This window comes from Pseudorca crassidens, chromosome 6 (genome assembly GCF_039906515.1).
Source record: "Pseudorca crassidens isolate mPseCra1 chromosome 6, mPseCra1.hap1, whole genome shotgun sequence".
Lineage (NCBI taxonomy): Eukaryota > Metazoa > Chordata > Mammalia > Artiodactyla > Delphinidae > Pseudorca > Pseudorca crassidens.
In genome coordinates, this window is record NC_090301.1 from 108,088,227 (window position 1) to 108,111,400 (window position 23,174).

Here is a 23,174-nt window from a genome sequence, read left to right on the forward strand (position 1 = left end):
ATATACGACTGGTAAGAATCTGAAAAAGAATTTATTGATGTCTCTCTGTACGTGAATCAAGTGGATGTACAGCAGCAAGAAACAGAGCTTTGAAAATCAGCTGTAACCAATATAGTAATAAATTGAAAAAAATAAACGACAGAGAGACAGAGAAAACCTCTTACAACTTTTCCTCAGGGACGGTGATGCAACATGGATTGAACACATCTAGACCCACAGCAGGATGAGACATAAGGCTGGAAACTGTTTGCGCTAAGAGAAATGTGAGGTTGGGTGAGGAAATGCACACCCTTTAAAGTAATACTACCTGGTACCCATTCAATGGGTCCCAAATCTGCAGGTTCAAGGGATCTTCCTACAGCTAAAACATGCATGGAAAACCCAGAGGACTGTACACCATGTGATCGGGAGATGTGTCTAAAATGCACCTCATTTATCCTCTCCTGGTGCTCCTGTTCACCATTCCAGCCACGCTACTTAGAATCTCCCCACTTGGAGAATCAGCACATTTAAACTTCTGTTTCACACATTTTGCAAATTGTGAGGAGGATGAACGGGAAGAGGGGGAACCAATGAGAGAATAGTTGTAGGGGTTTGGACCGGCACATATCACTCTAATTTCCCATTAAGAATAAGAATTAAAGAAAGGCTCAGCCTGCCTCGCCGGAGCCAAAATAGGGCCTGAAGCAATCCTGCGGGTTTGAGGCCAGCTCACAAAAGAGCAACTTAAAAAATGGAGCTCAGGGTCACTGCAATTCACAAACCTGCAGAGTTATAAATGAAAACTAACGTCCAAAAATATGTTGAGGTAAGGCAAAGAAGAGGATCTGAATGCAAGACAGAATTGCAAGAAACAGATTTCAAGAGATAGATTGGACTCGTCTTTAACGCACATGAAAAGCGGCAGAATTTCGACAATGATGCAGTTGGCCCAAAAGGGCGTATGCATTTTTTCCTGATTATATCCAGGAAAAAAACGCATACGCACTTTATGGGCAACGAAGCAAGCAAGCAATGCAAATGTGCACAACAAAGAAGTCTCATTTCCCACCAGTCAAAAGGGCCATCCTAAAAAATTGTAAAAACCAGAAATGCAGGACAGGCCATGGAGAACAGGGAGCCTTTATACGCTGATGGGCAGTGTGTGAACTGCCGAGAGCCACTCTGGAGAAGTGTATGGTGGTTCCTAAATCATCTAAAAAACAGAGCTACAGAGCATAGGACACTTCCAATCATGGGAGTATATCTAGGGAAGTCTAAAATCAACAAGACACAAGCACACCACAGTTTAGGGCTACTCTGTTTACAAGAACCTCAACTTCAGTACACCTTAAATATCCCAGGAAAGAGAACAATGGATAAAGAAGATGTGGTACTTATGTACAATGGAATATCTCTTCACCATGAAATCAATGTAATAAGGCTAGTAGAAGGATAAAGAGTGGATTTAGGTCCGATAATACTACTTGAAATAAGTCAAACAGAAAAAGAAACATATTATAAGATATCACTTATAGAGGGAGGGTAAATATGGCTGCACAAGAAATGAATTACAGAACAGAACAGTGTCTCACATTTAGAAAACACACTTATGTCAGCTTAAGGGGAAAGGAGAGGTGGGGTGATGCATAAAACCAGAGTTTGAAATTAGCACAGATACCGTTCAATAAACCAAATAGGTATTAGACAAGATCTACACCTTGCTCAATGAACTGGCCTCAACACACCCTATACACCGCAGAGAAATATATCTGAGTAATAAGAATCTTAAAACCCATGTATTGATATATCTCCATAAGGGAATCAAGTGTGTGCAGAGCGGCACAAACACAGCAGTGAAAATGAGCTAAACCCCATTATAGAAATAAATTTTAAAAACAAAACGCTGAAACAATGAAAGAGAGAAAAATTCTTACAAAATTCGCTCAGGGGCTGTGATGCAACCTGGATTGACCACATATAAACCCACAGCTGGATAAGACATAAGGCTGGACACTTGGGGCTGAGAGGATTGGTGAGCTTTGGTGAGCAACTGCCGAAAGTTTAATGCAATACTTCATGCTACTCATTCCAAGGGTCCCAACACTCCAGGTTGAATGGAATCTTCCTACAGCTAAACCATGCTTGGGAAACCCAGCGACTGGTATACCATATGATCGGGAAAGGTTTCTAAAACGCACCTCATTTTTCCTCTCCTGGGGCTCCGGATTGACATTCCAGCCACTTTACTAACAACATCCCCACATGGAGAGTCAATGCCTTTAAGTTCTGGTATTGCACAGTCTGCAGTTAGTGCGGAGGATGAATGGGAATAGGGGGAACCAGTGAGAAACTAGCTGTAGCGGTTTCAATGGGCACATGTCACTCTAATGTCACATCAGTAAGAAGAATTAACCAAAGGCACAGCAAGGTGCCCCAGAAGAAAAATAGGGCTTCAAGGAATCCTGTGGTTATGGGGCAAGACCACAAAAATAAGAGCTGAGAAATGGAGCTAAGGGCCACTGCAATTCAAAAACCTGCAGAGTTATAAAGGCCAACTATTTTCAAAAAATATATTGAGGTAAGGCTATGAAGAGGCATTGAAAGCAAGGCAGAATTGCAGGAAACCGATTTCAGTAGGTAGACTGGAATTGCATTGAAAACATATGAAGAGAGTCAGAACCTCGACAATGATGCACTTGGCCAAAAAGGGCGTATGCGTTTTTTCCTGAATATATTCAGGAAAAAACACATACGCCCTTTTTGGTCAACCAAGTAAGCTTGCAAAGGAAATCTGCACTACAATGAACTCTCACTTCCACCGGGTCAAAAGGGCCATCTGAAAAAAGTGTAAAATCCATAAAGGCACCACAGGCCATGGAGAACTGGGAGCCTTCTTATGCTGATGGGCGGGATGTAAATTGCCAACAGACACTCAGGAGAAGTGTATGGTGTTTCCTGAAACATCTAAAAAACAAAGCAACAGAGCCTAGGGCACTTCCACTTATGGTCCTATAGCTTAGGGAAATTAAAATCAAAAAGACACAGCCACCCCAAAGTTTGGGACGCCTCTGTTTACAAGAACCTCGTTTACCGTACAAGTTCAATATCGCAGAAAGTGAAAAATGGATAAAGAAGTTGTGGTACTTACGAACAATGCAATAACACTCAGCAATGAAATCTATGTCATCAGGCCCGTAGCACCATAATGAGTAGATTCAGGTATGATGATTCGAACTGAAATAAGTCACACAGAAAAAGAAACATCATAAGATATCACTAATACACGGAATTTAAACTTGGCTACACAGGAACTGAATTCCAAAACAGAACAGGGTCTCAAATTTAGAAAACCAACTTATGTTTGCTTAAGAGAAAAGGTGAGTTGGGGTGCTGCATAAAACCAGAGATTGAAATGAGCACAGATAAAGTTCCTTAAGCCAAATATGGAATAGACAAGAGCTACTCCTTGCTCAACGAAATGGACTCAACACCCCATATTAAACGCCTAAGAATGTACCTGACTAGTAAGTATCCTAAAACCTATGGATTGCTATGTCTCCAAAACAGAATCAAGCGTGTGTACAGGGGCATAAACGCAGCAGTGATAGGATTGGAGAGGTTCGGTGAGCAAATGAAGACCCTTTGAAGTCATATTGCATGGTACCCATTCCACGGGTCTCAACTACCCAGGTTTAAGGTATTCTTCCTTCAGCTAAAACATGCATGTGGAACCCAGAGTATGATCAACCGTGTGAACGGGAGACGTGTTCAAATATGTCTCAGTTTTCCTACCCTGGTACTCGGGTGCAACATTCCAGACGCTTTACTAACACTCTCCGAACATGGAGAGTCAGTCCCTTTAACCTCCTGTATGGCCCAGTTTGCAATTTCTGCGGAAGATGAACAGGAATAGGGAGAACCAATGAGAGACTAGCTGGAGGTGTCTGAACGGGAAATTTAACTCTCATTTCCCACCAGGAAGAGGAAATAACCAAAGGCTCAGCGTGCCGTGCCGGAACCAGATTAGGGCCTGAAGCCATCCTGCAGTGTTGCGGCCAGCTCACAAGAAAGCGAGTTGAAGAAAGGAGCTCAGGGGCACTGTAATTCACAAACCTGCAGAGTTATAAATGACAGCTATCGTCCAAAAATATACTGAAGTAAGGCTGCCAAGAGGACTTGAAAGCGGGGCAGAATTGCAGGAAACCGATTTCAGGAGGTAGACTGGAATTGCATTGAAAGCATAGGAAAAGAGGCAGAACGTCCTCAATGATGCACTTGGCCAAAAAGGGCGTATGCGTTTTTTCCTGAATATATTCAGGAAAAAACGCATACGCCCTTTTTGGCCAACCAAGCAAATTTGCAGAGGAAATCTGCACTACAATGAAGTCTCACTGCCCCCCGGTCAAAAGGGCCATCTGAAAAAAGTGTAAAATCCAGAAAGGCAGGACAGGTCATGGAGAACTGGGAGCCTTGTTATGCTTATGGGCGGGATGTAAATTGCCAACAGACACTCGGGAGAAGTGTATGGTGTTTCCTGAAACATCTAAAAAACAAAGCAACAGAGCCTAGGGCACTTCCACTTATGGTCCTATAGCTTAGGGAAATTAAAATCAAAAAGACACAGCCACCCCAAAGTTTGGGACGCCTCTGTTTACAAGAACCTCGTTTACCGTACAAGTTCAGTATCACAGAAAGTGAAAAATGGATAAAGAACTTGTGGTACTTATGTAGAATGCAGTATCACTCAGCAATGAAGTCTATGTCATCAGGCCCGTAGCAGCATAATGAGTGGATTCAGGTACGATGATTCTAACTGAAATAAGTCACACAGAAAAAGAAACATCATAAGATATCACTAATACACGGAATGTAAACTTGGCTACACAGGAACTGAATTCCAAAACAGAACAGGGTCTCAAATTTAGAAAATCAACTTATGTTTGCTTAAGAGAAAAGGTGAGTTGGGGTGCTGCATAAAACCAGAGATTGAAATGAGCACAGATAAAGTTCCTTAAGCCAAATATGGAATAGACAAGAGCTACTCCTTGCTCAACGAAATGGACTCAACACCCCATATTAAACGCCTAAGAATGTACCTGACTAGTAAGTATCTTAAAACCTATGGATTGCTATGTCTCCAAAACAGAATCAAGCGTGTGTACAGGGGCATAAACGCAGCAGTGATAGGATTGGAGAGGTTCGGTGAGCAAATGAAGACCCTTTGAAGTCATATTGCATGGTACCCATTCCACGGGTTTCAACTACCCAGGTTTAAGGTATTCTTCCTTCAGCTAAAACATGCATGTGGAACCCAGAGTATGATCAACCGTGTGAACGGGAGACGTGTTCAAATATGTCTCAGTTTTCCTACCCTGGTACTCGGGTGCAACATTCCAGACGCTTTACTGACACTCTCCGAACTTGGAGAGTCAGTCCCTTTAACCTCCTGTTTGGCCCAGTTTGCAATTTCTGCGGAAGATGAACAGGAATAGGGAGAACCAATGAGAGACTAGCTGGAGGTGTCTGGACGGGCAAATTTAACTCTCATTTCCCACCAGGAAGAGGAAATAACCAAAGGCTCAGCGTGCCGTGCCGGAACCAGATTAGGGCCTGAAGCCATCCTGCAGTGTTGCGGCCAGCTCACAAGAAAGCGAGTTGAAGAAAGGAGCTCAGGGGCACTGTAATTCACAAACCTGCAGAGTTATAAATGACAGCTATCGTCCAAAAATATACTGAAGTAAGGCTGCCAAGAGGACTTGAAAGCGGGGCAGAATTGCAGGAAACCGATTTCAGGAGGTAGACTGGAATTGCATTGAAAGCATAGGAAAAGAGGCAGAACGTCCTCAATGATGCACTTGGCCAAAAAGGGCGTATGCGTTTTTTCCTGAATATATTCAGGAAAAAACGCATACGCCCTTTTTGGCCAACCAAGCAAACTTGCAAAGGAAATCTGCACTACAATGAAGTCTCACTTCCCCCCGGTCAAAAGGGCCATCTGAAAAAAGTGTAAAATCCAGAAAGGCAGGACAGGCCATGGAGAACTGGGAGCCTTGTTATGCTGATGGGCGGGATGTAAATTGCCAACAGACACTCGGGAGAAGTGTTTGGTGTTTCCTGAAACATCTAAAAAACACAGCAACAGAGCCTAGGGCACTTCCACTTATGGTCCTATAGCTTAGGGAAATTAAAATCAAAAAGACACAGCCACCCCAAAGTTTGGGACGCCTCTGTTTACAAGAACCTCGTTTACCGTACAAGTTCAGTATCACAGAAAGTGAAAAATGGATAAAGAACTTGTGGTACTTACGTACAATGCAGTATCACTCAGCAATGAAATCTATGTCATCAGGCCCTTAGCAGCACAATGAGTGGATTCAGGTATGATGATTCTAACTGAAATAAGTCACACAGAAACAGAAACATCATAAGATATCAGTAATACACGGAATGTAAACTTGGCTACACAGGAACTGAATTACAGAACAGAACAGGGTCTCAAATTTAGAAAACCAACTTATGCTTGCTTAACGGGAAACGTGAGTTGGGGTGCTGCATAAAACCAGAGATTGAAATGAGCACAGATAAAGTTCCTTAAGCCAAATATGGAATAGACAAGAGCTACTCCTTGCTCAACGAAATGGACTCAACACCGCATATTAAACGCCTAAGAATGTACCTGACTAGTAAGTATCTTAAAACCTATGGATTGCTATGTCTCCGAAAGAGAATCAAGCATGTGTACAGGGGCATAAATGCAGCAGTGATAGGATTGGAGAGGTTCGGTGAGCAAATGAAGACCCTTTGAAGTCATATTGCATGGTACCCATTCCACGGGTTTCAACTACCCAGGTTTAATGTATTCTTCCTTCAGCTAAAACATGCATGTGGAACCCAGAGTATGATCAACCATGTGATCGGGAGACGTGTTCAAATATGTCTCAGTTTTCGTACCCTGGTACTCGGGTGCAACATTCCAGACGCTTTACTAACACTCTCCCGACTTGGAGAGTCAGTCCCTTTAACCTCCTGTTTGGCCCAGTTTGCAATTTCTGCGGAAGATGAACAGGAATAGCGAGAACCAATGAGAGATTAGCTGGAGGTGTCTGGACGGGCAAATTTAACTCTCATTTCCCACCAGGAAGAGGAATTAACCAAAGGCTCAACGTGCCGTGCCGGAACAAGATTAGGGCCTGAAGCCATGCTGCGGTGTTGCGGCCAGCTCACAAGAAAGCGAGTTGAAGAAAGGAGCTCAGGGGCAATGTAATTCACAAACCTGCAGAGTTATAAATGACAGCTATCGTCCAAAAATACACTGAAGTAAGGCTGCCAAGAGGACTTGAAAGCGGGGCAGAATTGCAGGAAACCGATTTCAGGAGGTAGACTGGAATTGCATTGAAAGCATAGGAAAAGAGGCAGAACGTCCACAATGATGCACTTGGCCAAAAAGGGCGTATGCGTTTTTTCCTGAATATATTCAGGAAAAAACGCATACACCCTTTTTGGCCAACCAAGCAAGCTTGCAAAGGAAATCTGCACTACGATGAAGTCTCACTTCCCCCCGGTCAAAAGGGCCATCTGAAAAAAGTGTAAAATCCAGAAAGGCAGGACAGGCCATGGAGAACTGGGAGCCTTGTTATGCTGATGGGCGGGATGTAAATTGCCAACAGACACTCGGGAGAAGTGTTTGGTGTTTCCTGAAACATCTAAAAAACACAGCAACAGAGCCTAGGGCACTTCCACTTATGGTCCTATAGCTTAGGGAAATTAAAATCAAAAACACACAGCCACCCCAAAGTTTGGGACGCCTCTGCTTACAAGAACCCCGTTTATAGTACAAGTTCAACATCGCAGAAAGTGAAAAATGGATAAAGAAGTTGTGGTATTTACTTACAAAGCAATATCACTCAGCAATGAAATCTATGTCATCAGGCCCTTAGCAGCACAATGAGTGGATTCAGGTATGATGATTCTAACTGAAATAAGTCACACAGAAAAAGAAACATCATAAGATATCAGTAATACACGGAATGTAAACTTGGCTACACAGGAACTGAATTACAGAACAGAACAGGGTCTCAAATTTAGAAAACCAACTTATGCTTGCTTAACGGGAAACGTGAGTTGGGGTGCTGCATAAAACCAGAGATTGAAATGAGCACAGATAAAGTTCCTTAAGCCAAATATGGAATAGACAAGAGCTACTCCTTGCTCAACGAAATGGACTCAACACCGCATATTAAACGCCTAAGAATGTACCTGACTAGTAAGTATCTTAAAACCTATGGATTGCTATGTCTCCGAAAGAGAATCAAGCGTGTGTACAGGGGCATAAACGCAGCAGTGATAGGATTGGAGAGGTTCGGTGAGCAAATGAAGACCCTTTGAAGTCATATTGCATGGTACCCATTCCACGGGTTTCAACTACCCAGGTTTAAGGTATTCTTCCTTCAGCTAAAACATGCATGTGGAACCTAGAGTATGATCAACCATGTGATCGGGAGACGTGTTCAAATATGTCTCAGTTTTCGTACACTGGTACTCGGGTGCAACATTCCAGACGCTTTACTAACACTCTCCCGACTTGGAGAGTCAGTCCCTTTAACCTCCTGTTTGGCCCAGTTTGCAATTTCTGCGGAAGATGAACAGGAATAGCGAGAACCAATGAGAGACTAGCTGGAGGTGTCTGGACGGGTAAATTTAACTCTCATTTCCCACCAGGAAGAGGAATTAACCAAAGGTTCAGCGTGCCGTGCCGGAACCAGATTAGGGCCTGAAGCCATCCTGCGGTGTTGCGGCCAGCTCACAAGAAAGCGAGTTGAAGAAAGGAGCTCAGGGGCACTGTAATTCACAAACCTGCAGAGTTATAAATGACAGCTATCGTCCAAAAATATACTGAAGTAAGGCTGCCAAGAGGACTTGAAAGCGGGGCAGAATTGCAGGAAACCGATTTCAGGAGGTAGACTGGAATTGCATTGAAAGCATAGGAAAAGAGGCAGAACGTCCACAATGATGCATTTGGCCAAAAAGGGCGTATGCGTTTTTTCCTGAATATATTCAGGAAAAAACGCATACGCCCTTTTTGGCCAACCAAGCAAGCTTGCAAAGGAAATCTGCACTACAATGAAGTCTCACTTCTCCCCGGTCAAAAGGGCCATCTGAAAAAAGTGTAAAATCCAGAAAGGCAGGACAGGCCAAGGAGAACTGGGAGCCTTGTTATGCTGATGGGAGGGATGTAAATTGCCAACAGACACTAGGGAGAAAGGTATGGTGTTTCCTGAAACATCTAAAACACAAAGCAACAGAGCCTAGGGCACTTCCACTTATGGTCCTATAGCTTAGGGAAATTAAAATCAAAAAGACACAGCCACCCCAAAGTTTGGGATGCCTCTGTTTACAAGAACCTCGTTTACCGTCCAAGTTCAGTATCACAGAAAGTGAAAAATGGATAAAGAAGTTGTGGTATTTACATAAAAGCAATATCACTCAGCAATGAAATCTATGTCATCAGGCCCTTAGCAGCACAATGAGTGGATTCAGATATGATGATTCTAACTGAAATAAGTCACACAGAAAAAGAAACATCATAAGATATCACTAATACACGGAATTTAACTTGGCTACACAGGAACTGAATTACAGAACAGAACAGGGTCTCAAATTTAGAAAACCAACTTATGCTTGCTTAAGGGGAAAGGTGAGTTGGGGTGCTGCATAAAACCAGAGATTGAAATGAGCACAGATAAAGTTCCTTAAGCCAAATATGGAATAGACAAGAGCTACTCCTTGCTCAACGAAATGGACTCAACACCGCATATTAAACGCCTAAGAATGTACCTGACTAGTAAGTATCTTAAAACCTATGGATTGCTATGTCTCCGAAAGAGAATCAAGCATGTGTACAGGGGCATAAACGCAGCAGTGATAGGATTGGAGAGGTTCGGTGAGCAAATGAAGACCCTTTGAAGTCATATTGCATGGTACCCATTCCACGGGTTTCAACTACCCAGGTTTAAGGTATTCTTCCTTCAGCTAAAACATGCATGTGGAACCTAGAGTATGATCAACCATGTGATCGGGAGACGTGTTCAAATATGTCTCAGTTTTCGTACCCTGGTACTCGGGTGCAACATTCCAGACGCTTTACTAACACTCTCCCGACTTGGAGAGTCAGTCCCTTTAACCTCCTGTTTGGCCCAGTTTGTAATTTCTGCGGAAGATGAACAGGAATAGCGAGAACCAGTGAGAGACTAGCTGGAGTGTCTGGACGGGCAAATTTAACTCTCATTTCCCACCAGGAAGAGGAATTAACCAAAGGCTCAGCGTGCCATGCCGGAACCAGATTAGGGCCTGAAGCCATCCTGCGGTGTTGCGGCCAGCTCACAAGAAAGCAAGTTGAAGAAAGGAGCTCAGGGGCACTGTAATTCATAAACCTGCAGAGTTATAAATGACAGCTATCGTCCAAAAATATACCGAAGTAAGGCTGCCAAGAGGACTTGAAAGCGGGGCAGAATTGCAGGAAACCGATTTCAGGAGGTAGACTGGAATTGCATTGAAAGCATAGGAAAAGAGGCAGAACGTCCACAATGATGCACTTGGCCAAAAAGGGCGTATGCGTTTTTTCCTGAATATATTCAGGAAAAAACGCATACGCCCTTTTTGGCCAACCAACCAAGCTTGCAAAGGAAATCTGCACTACAATGAAGTCTCACTTCCCCCCGGTCAAAAGGGCCATCTGAAAAAAGTGTAAAATCCAGAAAGGCAGGACAGGCCATGGAGAACAGGGAGCCTTGTAATGCTCATTGTCGGGATGTAAATTGCCAACAGACACTAGGGAGAAGTGTTTGGTGTTTCCTGAAACATCTAAAAAACAAAGCAACAGAGCCTAGGGCACTTCCACTTATGGTCCTATAGCTTAGGGAAATTAAAATCAAAAAGACACAGCCACCCCAAAGTTTGGGACGCCTCTGTTTACAAGAACCTCGATTACCGTACAAGTTCAACATCACAGAAAGTGAAAAATGGATAAAGAACTTGTGGAACTTACGTACAATGCAGTATCACTCAGCAATGAAATCTATGTCACCAGGCCCGTAGCAGCATAATGAGTGGATTCAGGTACGATGATTCTAACTGAAATAAGTCACACAGAAAAAGAAACATCATAAGATATCACTAATACACGGAATGTAAACTTGACTACACAGGAACTGAATTACAGAACAGAACAGGGTCTCAAATTTAGAAAACCAACTTATGCTTGCTTAAGGGTAAAGGTGAGTTGGGGTGCTGCATAAAACCAGAGATTGAAATGAGCACAGATAAAGTTCCTTAAGCCAAATATGGAATAGACAAGAGCTACTCCTTGCTCAACGAAATGGACTCAACACCGCATATTAAACGCCTAAGAATGTACCTGACTAGTAAGTATCTTAAAACCTATGGATTGCTATGTCTCCGAAAGAGAATCAAGCATGTGTACAGGGGCATAAACGCAGCAGTGATAGGATTGGAGAGGTTCGGTGAGCAAATGAAGACCCTTTGAAGTCATATTGCATGGTACCCATTCCACGGGTTTCAACTACCCAGGTTTAAGGTATTCTTCCTTCAGCTAAAACATGCATGTGGAACCTAAAGTATGATCAACCATGTGATTGGGAGACGTGTTCAAATATGTCTCAGTTTTCGTACCCTGGTACTCGGGTGCAACATTCCAGACGCTTTACTAACACTCTCCCGACTTGGAGAGTCAGCGCCTTTAACCTCCTGTTTGGCCCAGTTTGCAATTTCTGCGGAAGATGAACAGGAATAGGGAGAACCAATGAGAGACTAGCTGGACGTGTCTGAACGGGCAAATTTAACTCTCATTTCCCACCAGGAAGAGGAATTAACCAAAGGCTCAGCATGCCGTGCCGGAACCAGATTAGGGCCTGAAGCCATCCTGCGGTGTTGCGGCCAGCTCACAAGAAAGCGAGTTGAAGAAAGGAGCTCAGGGGCACTGTAATTCACAAACCTGCAGAGTTATAAATGACAGCTATCGTCCAAAAATATACTGAAGTAAGGCTGCCAAGAGGACTTGAAAGCGGGGCAGAATTGCAGGAAACCAATTTCAGGAGGTAGACTGGAATTGCATTGAAAGCCTAGGAAAAGAGGCAGAACGTCCACAATGATGCACTTGGCCAAAAAGGGCGTATGCGTTTTTTCCTGAATATATTCAGGAAAAAACGCATACGCCCTTTTTGGCCAACCAAGCAAGCTTGCAAAGGAAATCTGCACTACAATGAAGTCTCACTTCCCCCCGGTCAAAAGGGCCATCTGAAAAAAGTGTAAAATCCAGAAAGGCAGGACAGGCCATGGAGAACTGGGCGCCTTGTTATGCTGATGGGCGGGATGTAAATTGCCAACAGACACTCGGGAGATGTGTTTGGTGTTTCCTGAAACATCTAAAAAACACAGCAACAGAGCCTAGGGCACTTCCACTTATGGTCCTATAGCTTAGGGAAATTAAAATCAAAAAGACACAGCCACCCCAAAGTTTGGGACGCCTCTGTTTACAAGAACCTCGTTTACAGTACAAGTTCAACATCGCAGAAAGTGAAAAATGGATAAAGAAGTTGTGGTATTTACTTACAAAGCAATATCACTCAGCAATGAAATCTATGTCATCAGGCCCTTAGCAGCACAATGAGTGGATTCAGGTATGATGATTCTAACTGAAATAAGTCACACAGAAAAAGAAACATCATAAGATATCAGTAATACACGGAATGTAAACTTGGCTACACAGGAACTGAATTACAGAACAGAACAGGGTCTCAAATTTAGAAAACCAACTTATGCTTGCTTAAGGGGAAAGGTGAGTTGGGGTGCTGCAAAAAACCAGAGATTGAAATGAGCACAGATAAAGTTCCTTAAGCCAAATATGGAATAGACAAGAGCTACTCCTTGCTCAACGAAATGGACTCAACACCGCATATTAAACGCCTAAGAATGTACCTGACTAGTAAGTATCTTAAAACCTATGGATTGCTATGTCTCCGAAAGAGAATCAAGCATGTGTACAGGGGCATAAACGCAACAGTGATAGGATTGGAGAGGTTCGGTGAGCAAATGAAGACCCTTTGAAGTCATATTTTATGGTACCCATTCCACGGGTTTCAACTACCCAGGTTTAAGGTATTCTTCCTTCAGCTAAAACATGCATGTGGAACCTAAAGTATGATCAACCATGTGATTGGGAGACGTGTTCAAATATGTCTCAGTTTTCGTACCCTGGTACTCAGGTGCAACATTCCAGACGCTTTACTAACACTCTCCCGACTTGGAGAGTCAGTGCCTTTAACCTCCTGTTTGGCCCAGTTTGCAATTACTGGGGAAGATGAACAGGAATAGGGAGAACCAATGAGAGACTAGCTGGACGTGTCTGAACGGGCAAATTTAACTCTCATTTCCCACCAGGAAGAGGAATTAACCAAAGGCTCAGCGTGCCGTGCCGGAACCAGATTACGGCCTGAAGCCATCCTGCGGTGTTGCGGCCAGCTCACAAGAAAGCGAGTTTAAGAAAGGAGCTCAGGGGCACTGTAATTCACAAACATGCAGAGTTATAAATGACAGCTATCGTCCAAAAATATACTGAAGTAAGGCTGCCAAGAGGACTTGAAAGCGGGGCAGAATTGCAGGAAACCGATTTCAGGAGGTAGACTGGAATTGCATTGAAAGCATAGGAAAAGAGGCAGAACGTCCACAATGATGCACTTGGCCAAAAAGGGCGTATGCGTTTTTTCCTGAATATATTCAGGAAAAAACGCATACGCCCTTTTTGGCCAACCAAGCAAGCTTGCAAAGGAAATCTGCACTACAATGAAGTCTCACTTCCCCCCGGTCAAAAGGGCCATCTGAAAAAAGTGTAAAATCCAGAAAGGCAGGACAGGCCATGGAGAACTGGGAGCCTTGTTATGCTGATGGGCGGGATGTAAATAGCCAACAGACACTCGGGAGAAGTGTATGGTGTTTCCTGAAACATCTAAAAAACAGCAACAGAGCCTAGGGCACTTCCACTTATGGTCCTATAGCTTAGGGAAATTAAAATCAAAAAGACACAGCCACCCCAAAATTTGGAACGGCTCTGTTTACAAGAACCTCGGTTACAGTACAAGTTCAACATCACAGAAAGTGAAAAATGGATAAAGAACTTGTGGAACTTACGTACAATGCAGTATCACTCAGCAATGAAATCTATGTCACCAGGCCCGTAGCAGCATAATGAGTGGATTCAGGTACGATGATTCTAACTGAAATAAGTCACACAGAAAAAGAAACATCATAAGATATCACTAATACACGGAATGTAAACTTCGCTACACAGGAACTGAATTCCAAAACAGAACAGGGTCTCAAATTTAGAAAACCAACTTATGCTTGCTTAAGGGGAAAGGTGAGTTGGGGTGCTGCATAAAACCAGAGATTGAAATGAGCACAGATAAAGTTCCTTAAGCCAAATATGGAATAGACAAGAGCTACTCCTTGCTCAACGAAATGGACTCAACACCCCATATTAAACGCCTAAGAATGTACCTGACTAGTAAGTATCTTAAAACCTATGGATTGCTATGTCTCCGAAAGAGAATCAAGTGTGTGTACAGGGGCATAAACGCAGCAGTGATAGGATTGGAGAGGTTCGGTGAGCAAATGAAGACCCTTTGAAGTCATATTGCATGGTACCCATTCCACGTGTTTCAACTACCCAGGTTTAAGGTATTCTTCCTTCAGCTAAAACATGCATGTGGAACCTAGAGTATGATCAACCGTGTGATCGGGAGACGTGTTCAAATATGTCTCAGTTTTCGTACCCTGGAACTCGGTTGCAACATTCCAGACGCTTTACTAACACTCTCGCGACTTGCAGAGTCAGTCCCTTTAACCTCCTGTTTGTCCCAGTTTGCAATTTCTGCGGAAGATGAACAGGAATAGCGAGAACCAATGAGAGATTAGCTGGAGGTGTCTGGACGGGCAAATTTAACTCTCATTTCCCACCAGGAAGAGGAATTAACCAAAGGCTCAGCGTGCCGTGCCGGAACCAGATTAGGGACTGAAGCCATGCTGCGGTGTTGCGGCCAGCTCACAAGAAAGCGAGTTGAAGAAAGGAGCTCAGGGGCACTGTAATTCACAAACCTGCAGAGTTATAAATGACAGCTATCGTCCAAAAATACACTGAAGTAAGGCTGCCAGGAGGACTTGAAAGTGGGGCAGAATTGCAGGAAACCGATTTCAGGAGGTAGACTGGAATTGCATTGAAAGCATAGGAAAAGAGGCAGAACGTCCACAATGATGCACTTGGCCAAAAAGGGCATATGCGTTTTTTCCTGAATATATTCAGGAAAAAACGCATATGCCCTTTTTGGCCAACCAAGCAAACTTGCAAAGGAAATCTGCACTACAATGAAGTCTCACTACCCCCCGGTCAAAAGGGCCATCTGAAAAAAGTGTAAATTCCAGAAAGGCAGGACAGGCCATGGAGAACTGGGAGCCTTGTTATGCTGATGGGCGGGATGTAAATTGCCAACAGACACTCGGGAGAAGTGTATGGTGTTTCCTGAAACATCTAAAAAACAAAGCAACAGAGCCTAGGGCACTTCCACTTATGGTCCTATAGCTTAGGGAAATTAAAATCAGAAAGACACAGCCACCCCAAAGTTTGGGACGCCTCTGTTTACAAGAACCTCGTTTACCGTACAAGTTCAGTATCACAGAAAGTGAAAAATGGATAAAGAACTTGTGGTACTTATGTAGAATGCAGTATCGCTCAGCAATGAAGTCTATGTCATCAGGCCCGTAGCAGCATAATGAGTGGATTCAGGTACGATGATTCTAACTGAAATAAGTCACACAGAAAAAGAAACATCATAAGATATCACTAATACACGGAATGTAAACTTGGCTACACAGGAACTGAATTCCAAAACAGAAGAGGGTCTCAAATTTAGAAAACCAACTTATGCTTGCTTAAGGGGAAAGGTGAGTTGGGGTGCTGCATAAAACCAGAGATTGAAATGAGCACAGATAAAGTTCCTTAAGCCAAATATGGAATAGACAAGAGCTACTCCTTGCTCAACGAAATGGACTCAACACCGCATATTAAACGCCTAAGAATGTACCTGACTAGTAAGTATCTTAAAACCTATGGATTGCTATGTCTCCAAAAGAGAATCAAGCGTGTGTACAGCAGCATAAACGCAGCAGTGATAGGATTGGAGAGGTTCGGTGAGCAAATGAAGACCCTTTGAAGTCATATTGCATGGTACCCATTCCACGGGTCTCAACTCTCCAGGTTTAATGTATTCTTCCTTCAGCTAAAACATGCATGTGGAACCCAGAGTATGATCCACCATGTGAACGGGAGACGTGTTCAAATATGTCTCAGTTTTCTTCCCCTGGTACTCGGGTGCAACATTCCAGACGCTTTACTAACACTCTCCCCACTTGGAGAGTCAGCGCCTTTAACCTCCTGTTTGGACCAGTTTGCAATTTCTGCGGAAGATGAACAGGAATAGGGAGAACCAATGAGAGACTAGCTGGAGGTGTCTGGACGGGCAAATTTAACTCTCATTTCCCACCAGGAAGAGGAAATAACCAAAGGCTCAGCGTGCCGTGCCGGAACCAGATTAGGGCCTGAAGCCATCCTGCGGTGTTGCGGCCAGCTCACAAGAAAGCGAGTTGAAGAAAGGAGCTCAGGGGCACTGTAATTCACAAACCTGCAGAGTTATAAATGACACCTATCGTCCAAAAATATACTGAAGTAAGGCTGCCAAGAGGACTTGAAAGCGGGGCAGAATTGCAGGAAACCGATTTCAGGAGGTAGACTGGAATTGCATTGAAAGCATAGGAAAAGAGGCAGAACGTCCTCAATGATGCACTTGGCCAAAAAGGGCGTATGCGTTTTTTCCTGAATATATTCAGGAAAAAACGCATACGCCCTTTTTGGCCAACCAAGCAAACTTGCAAAGGAAATCTGCACTACAATGAAGTCTCACTTCCCCCCGGTCAAAAGGGCCATCTGAAAAAAGTGTAAAATCCAGAAAGGCAGGACAGGCCATGGAGAACTGGGAGCCTTGTTATGCTGATGGGCGGGATGTAAATTGCCAACAGACACTCGGGAGAAGTGTATGGTGTTTCCTGAAACATCTAAAAAACAAAGCAACAGAACCTAGGGCACTTCCACTTATGGTCCTATAGCTTAGGGAAATTAAAATCAAAAAGACACAGCCACCCCAAAGTTTGGGACGCCTCTGTTTACAAGAACCTCGTTTACCGTACAAGTACAGTATCACAGAAAGTGAAAAATGGATCAGGAACATGTGGTACTTACGTACAATGCAGTATCACTCAGCAATGAAATCTATGTCATCAGGCCCGTAGCAGCATAATGAGTGGATTCAGGTACGATGATTCTAACTGAAATAAGTCACACAGAAAAAGAAACATCATAAGATATCACTAATACACGGAATGCAAACTTGGCTACACAGGAACTGAATTCCAAAACAGAACAGGGACTCAAATTTAGAAAACCAACTTATGTTTGCTTAAGAGAAAAGGTGAGTTGGGGTGCTGCATAAAACCAGAGATTGAAATGAGCACAGATAAAGTTCCTTAAGCCAAATATGGAATAGACAAGAGCTACTCCTTGCTCAACGAAATGGACTCAACACCCCATATTAAACGCCTAAGAATGTACCTGACTAGTAAGTATCTTAAAACCTATGGATTGCTATGTCTCCGAAAGAGAATCAAGCATGTGTACAGGGGCATAAACGCAGCAGTGATAGGATTGGAGAGGTTCGGTGAGCAAATGAAGACCCTTTAAAGTCATATTGCATGGTACCCATTCCACGGGTTTCAACTACCCAGGTTTAAGGTATTCTTCCTTCAGCTAAAACATGCATGTGGAACCCAGAGTATGATCAACCGTGTGAACGGGAGACGTGTTCAAATATGTCTCAGTTTTCGTACCCTGGTACTCGGGTGCAACATTCCAGACGCTTTACTAACACTCTCCCAACTTGGAGAGTCAGTCCCTTTAACCTCCTGTTTGGCCCAGTTGGCAATTTCTGCGGAAGATGAACAGGAATAGCAAGAACCAATGAGAGACTAGCTGGAGGTGTCTGGACGGGCAAATTTAACTCTCATTTCCCACCAGGAAGACGAAATAACCAAAGGCTCAGCGTGCCGTGCCGGAACCAGATTAGGGCCTGAAGCCATCCTGCGGTGTTGCGGCCAGCTCACAAGAAAGCGAGTTGAAGAAAGGAGCTCAGGGACACTGTAATTCTCAAACCTGCAGAGTTATAAATGACAGCTATCGTCCAAAAATATACTGAAGTAAGGCTGCCAAGAGGACTTGAAAGCGGGGCAGAATTGCAGGAAACCGATTTCAGGAGGTAGACTGGAATTGCATTGAAAGCATAGGAAAAGAGGCAGAACGTCCACAATGATGCACTTGGCCAAAAAGGGCGTATGCGTTTTTTCCTGAATATATTCAGGAAAAAACGCATACGCCCTTTTTGGCCAACCAAGCAAGCTTGCAAAGGAAATCTGCACTACAATGAAGTCTCACTTCCCCCCGGTCAAAAGGGCCATCTGAAAAAAGTGTAAAATCCAGAAAGGCAGGACAGGCCATGGAGAACTGGGAGCCTTGTTATGCTGATGGGCGGGATGTAAATTGCCAACAGACACTCGGGAGAAGTGTATGGTGTTTCCTGAAACATCTAAAAAACAAAGCAACAGAGCCTAGGGCACTTCTACTTATGGTCCTATAGGTTAGGGAAATTAAAATCAAAAAGACACAGCCACCCCAAAGTTTGGGACGCCTCTGTTTACAAGAACCTCGTTTACCATACAAGTTCAGTATCACAGAAAGTGAAAAATGGATAAAGAACTTGTGGTACTTATATACAATGCAGTATCCCTTAGCAATTAAATGTATGTCATCAGGCCCGTAGCAGCATAATGAGTGGATTCAGGTACGATGATTCTAAGTGACATAAGTCACACAGAAAAAGAAACATCATAAGATATCAGTAATACACAGAATGTAAACTTGGCTACACAGGAACTGAATTCCAAAACAGAACAGGGTCTCAAATTTAGAAAACCAACTTATGCTTGCTTAAGGGGAAAGGTGAGTTGGGGGGCTGCATAAAACCAGAGATTGAAATGAGCACAGATAAAGTTCCTTAAACCAAATATGGAATAGACAAGAGCTACTCCTTGCTCAACGAAATGGACTCAACACCCCATATTAAACGCTTAAGAATGTACCTGACTAGTAAGTATCTTAAAACCTATGGATTGCTATGTCTCCAAAACAGAATCAAGCGTGTGTACAGGGGGATAAACTCAGCAGTGATAGGATTGGAGAGGTTCGGTGAGCAAATGAAGACCCTTTGAAGTCATATTGCATGGTACCCATTCCACGTGTTTCAACTACCCAGGTTTAAGGTATTCTTCCTTCAGCTAAAACATGCATGTGGAACCCAGAGTATGATCAACCGTGTGAACGGGAGACGTGTTCAAATATGTCTCAGTTTTCCTCCCCTGGTACTCGGGTGCAACATTCCAGACGCTTTACTAACACTCTCCCCACTTGGAGAGTTAGCACCTTTAACTTCCTGTTTGGCCCAGTTTGCAATTTCTGCGGAAGATGAACAGGAATAGGGAGAACCAATGTGAGACTAGCTGGAGGTATCTGGACGGGCAAATTTAACTCTCATTTCCCACCAGGAAGAGGAAATAACCAAAGGCTCAGCGTGCCGTGCCGGAACCAGATTAGGGCCTGAAGCCATCCTGCAGTGTTGCGGCCAGCTCACAAGAAAGCGAGTTTAAGAAAGGAGCTCAGGGGCACTGTAATTCACAAACCTGCAGAGTTATAAATGACAGCTATCGTCCAAAAATATACTGAAGTAAGGCTGCCAAGAGGACTTGAAAGCGGGGCAGAATTGCAGGAAACCGATTTCAGGAGGTAGACTGGAATTGCATTGAAAGCATAGGAAAAGAGGCAGAACGTCCACAATGATGCACCTGGCCAAAAAGGGCATATGCATTTTTTCCTGAATATATTCAGGAAAAAACGCATACGCCCTTTTTGGCCAACCAAGCAAGCTTGCAAAGGAAATCTGCACTACAATGAAGTCTCACTTCCCCCCGGTCAAAAGGACCATCTGAAAAAAGTGTAAAATCCAGAAAGGCAGGACAGGCCATGGAGAACTGGGAGCCTTGTCATGCTGATGGGAGGGATGTAAATTGCCAACAGACACTCGGGAGAAGTGTATGGTGTTTCCTGAAACATCTAAAAAACAAAGCAACAGAGCCTAGGGCACTTCCACTTATGGTCCTATAGCTTAGGGAAATTAAAATCAAAAAGACACAGCCACCCCAAAGTATGGTACGGCTCTGTTTACAAGAACCTCGTTTACCGTACAAGTTCAGTATCACAGAAAGTGAAAAATGGATAAAGAACTTGTGGTACTTATGTAGAATGCAGTATCACTCAGCAATGAAGTCTATGTCATCAGGCCCGTAGCAGCATAATGAGTGGATTCAGGTACGATGATTCTAACTGAAATAAGTCACACAGAAAAAGAAACATCATAAGATATCACTAATACACGGAATGTAAACTTGGCTACACAGGAACTGAATTCCAAAACAGAACAGGGTCTCAAATTTAGAAAACCAACTTATGCTTGCTTAAGAGGAAAGGTGAGTCGGGGTGCTGCATAAAACCAGAGATTGAAATGAGCACAGATAAAGTTCCTTAAGCCAAATATGGAATAGACAAGAGCTACTCCTTGCTCAACGAAATGGACTCAACACCCCATATTAAACGCCTAAGAATGTACCTGACTAGTAAGTATCTTAAAACCTATGGATTTCTATCTCTCCAAAAGAGAATCAATCGTATGTACAGGGGCATAAACGCAGCAGTGATAGGATTGGAGAGGTTCGGTGAGCAAATGAAGACCCTTTGAAGTCATATTGCATGGTACCCATTCCACGGGTCTCAACTCTCCAGATTTAAGGTATTCTTCCTTGAGCTAAATCATGCATGTAGAACCCAGAGTATGATCAACTGTGTGAAAGGGAGACGTGTTCAAATATGTCTCAGTTTTCCTCCCCTGGTACTCGGGTGCAACATTCCAGACGCTTTACTAACACTCTCCCCACTTGGAGAGTCAGCGCCTTTAACCTCCTGTTTGGCCCAGTTTGCAATTTCTGCGGAAGATGAACAGGAATAGGGAGAACCAATGAGAGACTAGCTGGAGGTGTCTGGACGGGCAAATTTAACTCTCATTTCCCACCAGGAAGAGGAAATAACCAAAGGCTCAGCGTGCCGTGCCGGAACCAGATTAGGGACTGAAGCCATCCTGCGGTGTTGCGTCCAGGTCACAAGAAAGCGAGTTGAAGAAAGTAGCTAAGGGGCACTGTAATTCACAAACCTGCAGAGTTATAAATGACAGCGATCGTCCAAAAATATACTGAAGTAAGGCTGCCAAGAGGACTTGAAAGCGGGGCAGAATTGCAGGAAACCGATTTCAGGAGGTAGACTGGAATTGCATTGAAAGCATAGGAAAAGAGGCAGAACGTCCACAATGATGCACTTGGCCAAAAAGGGCGTATGCGTTTTTTCCTGAATATATTCAGGAAAAAACGCGTACGCCCTTTTTGGCCAACCAAGCAAGCTTGCAAAGGAAATCTGCACTACAATGAAGTTTCACTTCCCCCCGGTCAAAAGGGCCATCTGAAAAAAGTGTAAAATCCAGAAAGGCAGGACAGGCCATGGAGAACTGGGAGCCTTGTTATGCTGATGGGCGGGATGTAAATTGCCAACAGACACTGGGGAGAAGTGTATGGTGTTTCCTGAAACATCTAAAAAACAAAGCAACAGAGCCTAGGGCACTTCCACTTATGGTCCTATAGCTTAGGCAAATTAAAATCAAAAAGAAACAGCCACCCCAAAGTTTGGGACGCCTCTGTTTACAAGAACCTCGTTTACCGTACAAGTTCAGTATCACAGAAAGTGAAAAATGGATAAAGAAGTTGTGGTATTTACTTACAAAGCAATATCACTCAGCAATGAAATCTATGTCATCAGGCCCTTAGCAGCACAATGAGTGGATTCAGGTACGATGATTCTAACTGAAATAAGTCACACAGAAAAAGAAACATCATAAGATATCAGTAATACACGGAATGTAAACTTGGCTACACAGGAACTGAATTACAGAACAGAACAGGGTCTCAAATTTAGAAAACCAACTTATGCTTGCTTAAGGGGAAACGTGAGTTGGGGTGCTGCATAAAACCAGAGATTGAAATGAGCACAGATAAAGTTCCTTAAGCCAAATATGGAATAGTCAAGAGCTACTCCTTGCTCAACGAAATGGACTCAACACCCCATATTAAACGCCTAAGAATGTACCTGACTAGTAATTATCTTAAAACCTATGGATTGCTATGTCTCCGAAAGCGAATCAAGCATGTGTACAGGGGCATAAACGCAGCAGTGATAGGATTGGAGAGGTTCGGTGAGCAAATGAAGACCCTTTGAAGTCATATTGCATGGTACCCATTCCACGGGTTTCAACTACCCAGGTTTAAGGTATTCTTCCTTCAGCTAAAACATGCATGTGGAACCTAGAGTATGATCAACCATGTGATCGGGAGACGTGTTCAAATATGTCTCAGTTTTCGTACCCTGGTACTCGGGTGCAACATTCCAGACGCTTTACTAACACTCTCCCCACTTGGAGAGTCAGCGCCTTTAACCTCCTGTTTGGACCAGTTTGCAATTTCTGCGGAAGATGAACAGGAATAGGGAGAACCAATGAGAGACTAGCTGGAGGTGTCTGGACGGGCAAATTTAACTCTCATTTCCCACCAGGAAGAGGAATTAACCAAAGGCTCAGCGTGCCGTGCCGGAACGAGATTAGGGCCTGAAGCCATCCTGCGGTGTTGCGGCCAGGTCACAAGAAAGCGAGTTGAAGAAAGTAGCTCAGGGGCACTGTAATTCACAAACCTGCAGAGTTATAAATGACAGCTATCGTCCAAAAATATACTGAAGTAAGGCTGCCAAGAGGACTTGAAAGCGGGACAGAATTGCAGGAAACCGATTTCAGGAGGTAGACTGGAATTGCATTGAA